Here is an 11,280-nt window from a genome sequence, read left to right on the forward strand (position 1 = left end):
ATTATACGTGTAAAGCACTTTGCACCCAATTTTCCGAGGGTGTAAAGACAAACACATTATTCATTGAGCTGCCTCCCTAGCCCCTTAAGTGAGATTTTAAACGGGCACGGTCCACTTCCACTGGTGACTTCACTGTGGAATGTTAAAGGTGAGATTACCCTTCATTTTATAGTTTCTAGACAGTCACCAACACCCGAGGGGAGGGCTGGCCATGGTGGTGCACACCTGTAATCCCAGGTGTGGGAGGCAGAGCACAAATCTTTTTGAGTTCCAGGCCAGCCACAGCTATGTAGAGAAACCTTGTCTCAACCCTCTCCACCCCCAAAAAGAATATAAGCTGAGCATTACTCATATAAGAATATGAGCATTACTCATCACCCATCGCTCTTTGGACTTTGGGGAAAAACAGAGGTGTCAGGTACCCTTTGGGTTTGACTCCCTTGTGATTGTTGTAAGTGTAACCTTTGTCTGCAAAGGAGAACACATAGTAGGTATTTTGGTAGACAATGAGGTGAACTATTTCAGGGACTGGCAATTGTGTGATTTTAGGTCACCATACTCTACTGATTTCTTTAATTTTACAGTATGTCTTGAAAGGAATCCTGCAATTGTATTTTCATTTTTGAATAATTTTTTTTATCTCCCATGCCCTTTTTGTTTTCATGTAAATTTCACAGCCGATGTATCTATTCATACACAGTCCTGCTGTGACTTTGGTTTTCGTTAAACGTATCAGTTTGAGCAGAAGCATCATCTTACCATTAAGCCATCCTACCCATGACCATTGTATGCCTTTGCACTTGGTTGTCCTGGATTTCTTTCATCAGTGTCTTGAAGTTTTCATCACAGATATACCACACCTATTTTGTTAAACTTTGACATAAGTACACTTTCATAATTTATTATTCAATAATGATTCTTGAAAAAATTCTTTACTATTTATTGTTATACATAGGAGTTGAAATATTTTTCTTTTTTAAAAAAAGATTTATTTATTTATTTAATATATATGGTTATTTTGTCTGCAAATATATCTGCATACCAAAAAAGGAAATTGGATCCCATACAGTTAAAGACAGTCGTGAGCCACCATGGGGGTATGTAATTGAAGCCTGGACCTCTGGAAGAGCAGCCAGTGCTCTTAACTACTAAGTCATCTCTTTAGCTCCCAGGTTTTTTTTTTTTTTCTTACTTAAAGTGGAATATAAATATTTTAGACTTGCATGCTCTAGTTTTTCATTTCAGGCTGTACTTCTGCCCTTCTCTCACTCCAACGTCGTTTCAATTTAAAACCATTCTTAGTCCGTAAACAGCATAGAAGGAAGCTTTATGCGTGGGAGGCCACAGTTTGCTGAGCACTGGGTATAGAAATAGGATCAATTTTTTTTTTGTTGTTGTTGTTCATTTGCTTTATTTTGCCACACATGCCCACACTTACTTTCATGTATTTCTAACAGATTATACAGGCAGTTAGCTGAAGTAAAACAGCAAAGAGAAGAAAAAGCAAAGCAAGAGGTCGGTGACCAAAGTACAGCAAGGGCAAAAGAATTTCATAAGGTGAGTAGGAGCCAATGTTTCGCTAACAAAGGCACAAACTAAAACAAAACCTGAATTTAATCTTCATTCCTTCTGCAGGAAACACTACAGAAACTTCGAGCCAAATACACATGCTGACTTCTCACAAACTGTGTAAAGGGTTTTCTTTTAGTTTATTTAATGTACATAAAGCTAGATATATTTATATGTAAAACCAATAAATTTTTGTTTGTAGATGATTCTTCTGCTGTCCATCCAGGTCATTATGTTCTAGATTTCTGAATACAGCCCTCAAAGATGGTCCATATATACCTATCCAAAGATGGTCCAGTGTGCCCTTTATTCTTTTATCCTTGGCTTAACTTCAAAGTTCTCAACCGGCAGATTTCTGATGATGTCTTCAATTTAGAAACCTAAAAGACATTTTAACGTAGGCTTCACTAGTTGACACCCTAGGAAGAAAAGGAGTGGTTTGTTCAGCAGGTAACACTTGCCACCAAGCTTTAAAGCCAGTTATTCACCAGAAACCATAGAGACCCAACTCACATACTGCTTTTACAGCCACAAATAATATATATAATAATAAACTGTATCATTAGAAATACCAGGTTTAACATGCACAAAGCCAAGAAACCAACGATGCCAGATAGTGAGTTTCTATCGCACTGTCTTTTGAACACCCAGAAGGAAAGAACTCCTGAGTGCAGATACCGTGCAGTGCAATAGAAATAGGATCAATTTTTGTGTGTTGTCTAGGTATCATTGCCATCAGAGTACAACTAATGACATGTCCATAATTACAGAACTCCTTTCCCTTGGCCTTTACTTCTTTGTTAAATAATGTATTCATTCTTATTTTACGGGCATTAGTGTTTTGCCTGCATGTATGTCTGTGTGAGGGTGCTGGATCATGTGGAACTGAAATTGTAGAGAGTTGTGTGCTGGGAATTGAACCCAGGTCCTCTGGAAGAGCAGCCAGTCCTCTTAATCACTGAGCCAGTTCTCTAGCCCTGGTCTTTCTTTGTTTTTCTTTTTGTTTTTAACTTTTTATTGATTCCCTGTGAATTGCATGTCATGTACCTTAGTCCCGATCATTTTTCTGTCCCCTCATAGCCATCCTTCACACTGGCAACCTCTCAAAATAAAACACACACAAACAAACAACACCAAAAGTAAGAAGACCTCAGTGTGGAAGCTGTAGTGTGTCCCGGTGTGTCCCACAGTGTATCTTCCTGTGCACACATCTTCACTTGCAGTTGTTCACGGCAACGAGCTGTCGGTCGGGCCTGAGCTCTCTGGCTTCTGTGACACCGTCAGTATTGCATCTTCACTGGGGCTCCTCTGGGTCATCCCATCGTTGCCCTGTGTCATGGAGATCCTGCAGCTCCGGATCAGCAAGACTGGCCCTTTAACGTGTCCCAGCTGTTCACGGATAATGGAGATTCTGGGGTGGGTCTCAGAGGTCTGTGTCTGGGCTGGGTGGCAGCTGAGCTGGTGGCGGCGTGCCAGGTTTCCCTTATTTGCACCACCAGGGCGGGCTCTGCAGCACTCCTTCAAGCTAAGCCACCCAGTGCCACCATCCGCAGGAGGCAGGGCCAACTCCCCCCCACCCCTACCCCGCTCAGGTCTTCAGAGTCTGCTCATCAGCACCCACACCTCTAGAGCCAGTTCCACTGTGCTGCTCAGTCAAGGCGCAGGGGCCACTCTCTGAAAGGCTGCTGTGAGGCTGCAGCCTCGGCCAGATCTCCTGTTCTCACACGCTTGGTGCTGGCTCACCATGTCTTGACATCACGTCCAGCTCTACTGTGCTGCCCAGATGAGGCACAGGGCCTGCTGTCCCGCCCTCCTGAATGCTGCAGCTGTTGAGGTTTGGTTCTCCTCCTGCCTGGGGGCTGTCTCCCAGCAGCCTACAAAGTCAGGAGGAGGCGAGAATGGCTGGGCATCCTACGGGGCATCATATAGGTTCAGGGAGGGGAGAGCTAGCAGGGAGCTGTGTCAGAGACACTCTCCAGATGAAGCCAGGTAGAGAGCAGGAGACCCTGCTGGGGAGAGGGAGTCCTGTCCCTAACGCCCCCAGCTCGGAATGGCTTTCTGGACTAGGCTAACTACAGCCTCACCCGTCAGGGCGCCCCCAACAGCCGAGGAGCAGCCTGGCTTGCTTTCTAACCCTATCTGGGGTGTTCAGTCTCTTACTTCCTGCCCTGAATAACATTTAAAATTCTGCCTGAGATCATGACAGTTGAATGAATGGAGAGTGGAGAGTGTGGCTCCTTGAGGCTCTGCTGCCTGTTTAGCTGTGAAAGTTCAGCCAAGTCTTTCTGTCCTTGACTGCTGGGGGGGTGTGTTGGTCTCTTGAGCAGGGAGGAGGCTCTTTCACAAGCGGTTCTAGTATCCTGGGGGGTCTGGTGTTCTTTAGTTCAATGTATGTATACCTGAGAGACTGACTGGGTGTGTGTTCGACTGTGTAAGTGTCTATGTAAGTATATACATTTGTGCAAATGTATGTATGCACGCACGTGGTTCATTATGTACTAAATACACTGTATTGGTGTCTGCGCACATGTGTGTGTGTGTTCATATTTGTGTTAGAATTATCGAGTGATGAAATGGTCCACACCAGCTGTGCTCATGGCTACACACAGTGACATGTCCCCCTGCCCTGGTACCCAGGCCTGACCCTTGTGGTGCAGGCCCCACACTCCGGAGAGATACTGCCCTTGGCACTGAGGTAAGTGTTCCTTGCTTTCTGTTCAGAACTGAACACTGTTTGGCAAAGAGCACAAACTTCCTTCAAGCTGCCTTTACCTCCTGTCTCCCTTTCCCATCCCACTTTCACGGAGTGTTTCTGGTGTTTCCTGGGATCCCCTCCCAAAATGAAGCTTGGCAGTTGAAACTTTGTCTCTTTACCCTGGAGTCCTGGTATTGGATCTGCTTCTGTTGAGTTCAAACTAAGATGTGATACTGGCTGGCTTTTCCAGCTCCTATAGTCAAATTTTTGTGTCTTTATTACCAAGGAGGGATTTGAGCTCAGAGGGCAAATCACTTGCTCAAGCCATACACAGTTGGTGAATTTGGTTAAGCCCAGCCTTAACTTTTGTCTGTCTGATGCCATCGGAAAACACAGGTATTTATAGTATAATTCATAACCGTAGTAAAACTTATGTATAACTTACACTTATGAAGTAGCAACAAAAATAATTTTCATGCCTGGGGGTCACCACAACATGAGGAACTCACTATTAAAAGGTTGCAGCCTTGGGCTGAGAACCCCTACTCCAGAGATTTTCCTGTCTCCACCTCCCATCTACCTGTGGAGGTACACAGGGGGTTACAAACATTCTGCCCCTGTTTTACAAGCTCTAATTTTAATCTCAGTGCAAAATGCATTTATTCCGTTTCTAGGACCATTTAAAATAATCCCAGCACTTACTCACAAGTTCTAAGTCCACAGTTTCTTATGAGATGTGAGGGGAGCTCTTAACTGTAAGGTCCTACAAGAAACAAACAACAAACTGAAAATCTGCCTACTGAAGTATTTCTAATATACACAGGGCAGAATAAACATCCCAGTCCAAGAGAGACCAATTCGAGCATAGAAAGGAAAAAAAAAAAAAACAATAAGAAAAGAAAAAAAATATGCAAGACTGGAATGCATCGGGGAAAGAAGAAGAAGCGAGCAATAAAAGCCTCCGCAGAGCCATATGCAGAGTCTGGGACTCCTGAAGGAGTCCTCCCCGCTCCAGCAGCCTTTGGCAGCCTTGTCTCTTCAGCTGCTTCTTGCAGCACATTTTTAATTTAATTTTTTTTTTTAATTTTTAGGTCAGTTCCACTTTTTGTGCAAAGGATTCCATGGGAGATATCTCATTCTCCTGGCATCTGCCAATATACTGGGGTCTTCATATCAACTAAGCATTAGAATAGACCAGCCTGTCAAGCCTTCCTGAGAAACATTACCCAGCTTCGGCGGCTTTCTGGGAACCTGGTGCGAGCTTCCATGTCCCCCGTCAGCCTCACGCCTTTCATGCTTGTGAAAGCAGCAGTTCATGGTGTTGCCAACAGATTCTGCTGCTTCCACTGGCGTCTCTGTGCCCGTAGAGTTGAACCTGGGAAAACAGCTCCCAGTGGCCAGTTTGCAGCAGGGAATCCCTTCAGCAGCATTCTCAGTTCAGACTTCCTCCTTTCGGTGTATTTATATTGTTTCGGGCTGAAGCTGTCAGTGGCAGAGGTCTTGCCTTCAAGGTACCTGTCCTACTGTCCCAGCCAGGATAGGAGGTTTCTCTTTAATGGGTTAATCTCCTGAGCATGACAATAGTTTCCCCTCACCCTCCTTGTCTGCAACTTCAAACTCTCCCAAATAGCTTTCAAACTTGCTCACACTGTGTAAACTTCATGCTTTCATGTCTCTCTGTTCTGCTCACTGCTCTTTCACGGGAGACCTGTATAGCAGTGAGCAGTAACTATAGCTGAATGTAGCCTTTGAATCCGGCTTCACTCAACTTCTCAGGACATGAACAGAACGATGCCAATAGATGCCTTGTGGCCCGGTCCTCAAAGGAGTCCTGTTTGACTCGGAAATTTTACTAACCACACCTTCATTTCCATGAATATTGTAGTGTTCTGAACACTAATCAGTGTTATGGGTCTGGGGTCATTGAGAGATTCGTCAGTCTGATCACAAATAGATTTTTTTTTAAAAAACAAGTAATAGGTTTTATTAAACACTGGCCAGGACCGTGGATAGTGGTCAGGTCCATACCTAAAACTCATGCTCAGAGTATGAAGCTGAATTACATTCATCAGGGGCTTAAGGCTACATACTTCCAGATTACATGTGATCAAGCACACACCTTGTGTCACTGGGGCAACTGACCTTTGTTTACAAAAGTAAAAAGGAGGTTTGTTATCTTTTTTTTAAAATTAATTTTCTTATTTATTTATTTTTTTTTTAAATTTTATTTTTTTCTTATCAGTTACATTTTATTAACTCTGTATCCCAGCCTTGTCCCGCTCCCTCATTCCCTCCCAATCCCACCCTCCCTCCCTCATCTCCACCGTGCCCCTTTCCAGGTCCACTGATGGGGGGGGACCTCCTCCCCAGAGGTTTGTTATCTTACAAGAACAACAACTCTCATCATTCCAGGAAGTTATCAGTCCTTGGGTAAGTGGGATTTACAGGTTAGAGGTATTTTTGTTTTATAGATCTCTTAAGCAATTTAAATTTAGAACAGAACGTTAGCTATTATAGTCAGAATGTCCCATTCACATCTTAGAATCATCTAGGGATTTTCTAACCCAGAACTTCCAACTCTTCCATGTTCCTTCAGCAAATCATTCCCAAGTTCCTCTAAACAACAAGGTCAGGTTATCACCAGTGACCTCACTCTTCATACAATTTTTAGGCATTAGTCACCTATCTCTTCTCAGTGATAAAATAGCTGCCCAAGTCTTGCAGACCCCAAAGACCACGAAGGAGCCGATTCTGATGCAAATGCAGTAGGGTCTTTATTGCAAGCTTGAGCTCGGGCCCACACCATCACCGACACAGGGGATCTCTGAGTTCAGAGAGAGAGGGTTTTTTATTTAGGGTTACATCGAGTTTTGGGAAATTCCAGCTTAACAGTTCTATGATTGATTGACATTTAGCAATTATCAGGTGTTGGGAGGAAACTGTCTGCCCAGAGGGCCAAAATGTAATTGTTGTCCAGAGGGCCAAACCGTAATTGTTTTACTCATCCTATTGTAAAGAACACCTGGGTCAACTTCAGGTATTTACTGATTAGCCGTTGCTAGGGGTGATGGTTAAATCTTACCAGAGGTGAGTGGTCAAAGCATATTTTTTTTTGTGTGTGTGTGTGTGTGTGTGTGTGTGTGGGTTCTCTTGTTTTTGAAACTTGAGTTTATGCCTAGGTCATTTACCCTTAAGATGGAGTTTCTTTTTCAGAAGTGGGGTAACACAGGCCTCACAGGGTCAGGCTCTAGTGAGGGAGGGAAAAAAGCGCCTCTCCCTGGAAGCAGGATCCAGAGACAGAGAAGCCTCAAGTATCTAAACTGGTAAAGCCTAGAAGGGAAGCTGGGTCTAAGAAAGTAAAGTCCTTAGGGAGAGGTTTTGAGATGAAAGAAGATTATTTTCAGTGTTGAAAATGTAGGAAGACACAGTGACACAGTCTTCTGGATTCCACTTGAGTTTGTTTCTCTTAGCATACAAATAATTTTTTCACTCATGATTACAGTTTTGTTTATCCTCTTTGGGAGAGAGCAGAATAAGGCAGACTTGGAGAAAGAAGAGACTGAGATATTAGATGCTAAATTAAAGGCCATAGAACAGAGGTTGGAGGAATCTTTGTATCAAAATAAGGAACCTTCAGAGAAATCCAATTTGGACGTCAAGTAACACCAAAAGAGGTAGTTCTAGATGAGGAAAATCCACAATAGCTTAAAGAAGTCAGAGAATGGCAGCCCATTGAGATACTGAGTACTAAGGCTTCAGCTATAGGCCAACACGGTCAGGCTGGATAATGTGTGTGTGTGTGTGAATTATCAAGGTTCAATTACTGGGTGAAGGTATATGTGCTAAAATAGAAATGCAGATCCTGTTTGGTGTTGCCTTGGAACAAGGTCATACAGTGTGCTCCATTTTCCAGAGATTAGAGAGCTGATATATCTGCACCATGCCATAGGTTCATCTTCAAAATTCCAGTGGGCATTTGCTTTAAATTCTGAAGCACATGATTCAAAGGTTACACATTTGTTAGAAGTGGTGACTGTGTTGGAGATGCTGTTACGGATTAGGGCTGATGATGCTTCAGCATGTATATCCATTGGAATACAGCAAGTTTTCAGACATTGTGACATGAAACCTGTCACAGATATAAATTATAATCTTGTAGGTCAAACAATTATGAAAAGATCTAACAATAATTTTAAAAAGGTGTTAAAAAAACAGAAGGGGAATGTAATATCTCCCCAAAATAACTTAAATTAAAATTTAAAATGTTAAAATGAGATAACTAACACACCTGCAAAGATACGCTGAAATTTAGAAAAGACTGCTGAATTAGATCAGCATATAAAAGTCTTAATTCCAAAATGGAAGACAGAAAATGTGTTGTTTTGGGGAGGAGAATATGCTTTTGTCCCAAAGGAGACACAATGCTATATATTCCATCTAAACTGATGGAAATCAGATTTGACTTAGGGATATCTCCAGAAGATCTTGGTTGCAGACAGAAGGAAAGAAATTAAGAAGCTCAAACAGGACAGGTAACATATTTTTCTGATCCCTCCACATGGGAACAGCTCTGAGACTGAGACATGAAAATATCTCCAGTAATGACTTCAACTATGCATAGCCAATAAATCTTTGGCTTCAAAATTTCCACGACTTCTCATGCTATTCTTTCAAATGGCATAGGTAAAAAAATAATATATATTATAATTTGGTTCCTTACATGTTTGAACAAAGAGCAGAGGATCATCTTTAACTGATCTGTGCTCTGTGCACAGTCCATGAATATATTAATACAAAAATGTATAATGCCTTTGAAAGTTAATGTTTTGCAGAGCAAGAGGACCAGACACCAAAAAGAAAAGATAAGACAAGCAGCCCATGTGATCCTACCTCATGACTGGACTCAGTGACACCACTTCCTTAAAAATCTGCCTCCGGGACAACTTCAAAATGGCTAGCTAGCTAGACCAGCATCAAAGACTTCAGATAAGCCCTGAACTTTCTTAGCATGTAGAGACTTGATAGCAAAGGTTACAGCTAGCTTTCTTAAGACTGGACAATATCCCAATTTTTTTTGAGCCTTCGAAAAGAAAAACTATGTCCCAAATGAGCAGAAAGCAATTGAAGGAAACTGCACCCCATTCCCAAGAAGGGGGATGGTTTTTGGTCATTCTATGGGTTACAGATGTTTGGTATCATTTAAAAGCGTTAGTAAAAGGATAGATTATTGAGTCTACTTTTGGACCAAAGAACATTAATAAGCCAAAAATCTTACATTGGTATAGATCCTTGTATTATATTTTATTTTGACATACTAAGGTATTGTATCTATGTAATTTTAAAAATTGCAATGTTAAATTCTTGTCTTTTGAAAACTTCTATTACCCACTGTTTAGGATAATTAAGAAATACATATTAGCAGTTAGACAGTCAAATTCATCATCATGTTAGTTAATTACAAAAATATCTTTCCTAGATTGACAGATAAAAATAGCTAAAAACAAACACTTTAGATAAGATAGATAAATAAATTGTCTTCAAAAACCTTAGAGATCAACAGAACATGACATTTAAAGATTTTTATTAACTTAGGCTTTTTTGACAACGAGACAGGTCTGTTCCTGGCAGCACCCCTGCACCACTTCAAAGGGCATCAAAGACTTCACACGTCAGGCTAGCCAGTGGGTGAGAAAATGCCCTACCGTCAATTACAGACAGAATAATGTCCAAAACTGGACAGACTGGATGCAGGAGGGTTGAGTGCCGAGCATTGCAGCGACAAGGCAGACAAGTCCTTTATAATTCCTGCTTCACAGAAAAGTCTGTCAAATATTCTGGGCCAAAAGGCTAAAGATGATGTTCCAATGTTAAAGAAGAATTTGGAGAACTGTCCAGGCAGCAAAATATCTCTGTCATTTCTAAACTTTTGGAGCTACTTGCCTGCACTTCCTACATATTAGGTACTGTATATTCCTTCTTAAGTCTCTGATGGGGTTGAAGACTAGACAGTTATAGTCTCATAGTTAACCCTAAGTTGTTGAGGATGATAGAAATTGGTAGATAATAATATACTTTATCCAAGAGTGCTAAAAACATACAAAGGTCAATCTTATCTAATAATTTTAATAATTGTTATTATTACATATAGTTTGTTATTGTAAGAGGAAAGGCTTTTATTAGGCTAAAAGAGCGATATGTAGGCATAAAGTTACTGTATAATTAAAATGCTGATTTCTGTATCCACCATATCAGGTTGAAAACCTTGTTCTGAGAATCTGTCTCAATGTAGTATAAACTGTTCTGTCAATGGTCCCCTGTTATGTCAATAAAGCAGTTTACAGCCAATCAGTGAGCAGGAAAAAGACTAGAGCTAGACTTCCCACCAGGGGAGGAGGAGTGAGATGGGAAGTAAGGGATTCAGCCACAGAAGAGGTCCAGGAGACACCGGGAGAGACAGCTCAGCAGGAAAGCTACAAAGTGCAAGTACGCTGGGATGGATGCTGGGAGGAAACCAGATTAGCATAGAGGGTTAAGAATAGGGCAATAATAAGCCAGGAGCAGTGGCACATGCCTATAATCCTAGCACTCAGGGAGGCAGAGGCAGGAGGACTACTGTGAGTTCGAGGCCATCCTGTTCTACAAATCGAATCTGGGATAGCCAAAGCTACACAGAAAAATCCTGTCTCAAAAAAAAAAAAAAAAAAAAAAAAAAAAAAAAAAAAAAAAAAAAAAAACCAAACAAACAAAAAATAGAGAAGTAACTGCTCAGTTCTTGTGTTGTGAAACTTATTATAAAAAAATATAAATAGTCTCAATTATTTATATGATGGCCGAGTTAAGAGTGAAGCTAGGAAAAACCAACACAGTTATACAAAATTAACTGTGACACACTTGCAAGGCCACTTGCTGCTGCTTCTCTGCCTGAGTCAGAAAGCAGCCACTCAGTGAAAGCGGGTGTGTGGGTGTGGTTCGTGCCTAATCCGGCCCCAGAGGGAACCCCAACTTTGCGGGGTCTC

At 41.7% G+C, this 11,280-nt stretch overlaps 1 non-coding gene across 1 annotated transcript; it reads right to left on the reverse strand.

The window, feature by feature from the left end:
• Positions 1-2,121: 2,121 nt before the first annotated feature.
• Positions 2,122-2,258, reverse strand: LOC129680464 (small nucleolar RNA SNORA8). The gene has a single exon (XR_008720697.1). It is a non-coding gene; the product is annotated as a small nucleolar RNA SNORA8 (small nucleolar RNA).
• Positions 2,259-11,280: the final 9,022 nt, after the last annotated feature.

The sequence above is a fragment of the Psammomys obesus genome, unplaced genomic scaffold (assembly GCF_907164565.1).
Source record: "Psammomys obesus unplaced genomic scaffold, mPsaObe1.curated_primary_1811, whole genome shotgun sequence".
NCBI classification, from domain to species: domain Eukaryota; kingdom Metazoa; phylum Chordata; class Mammalia; order Rodentia; family Muridae; genus Psammomys; species Psammomys obesus.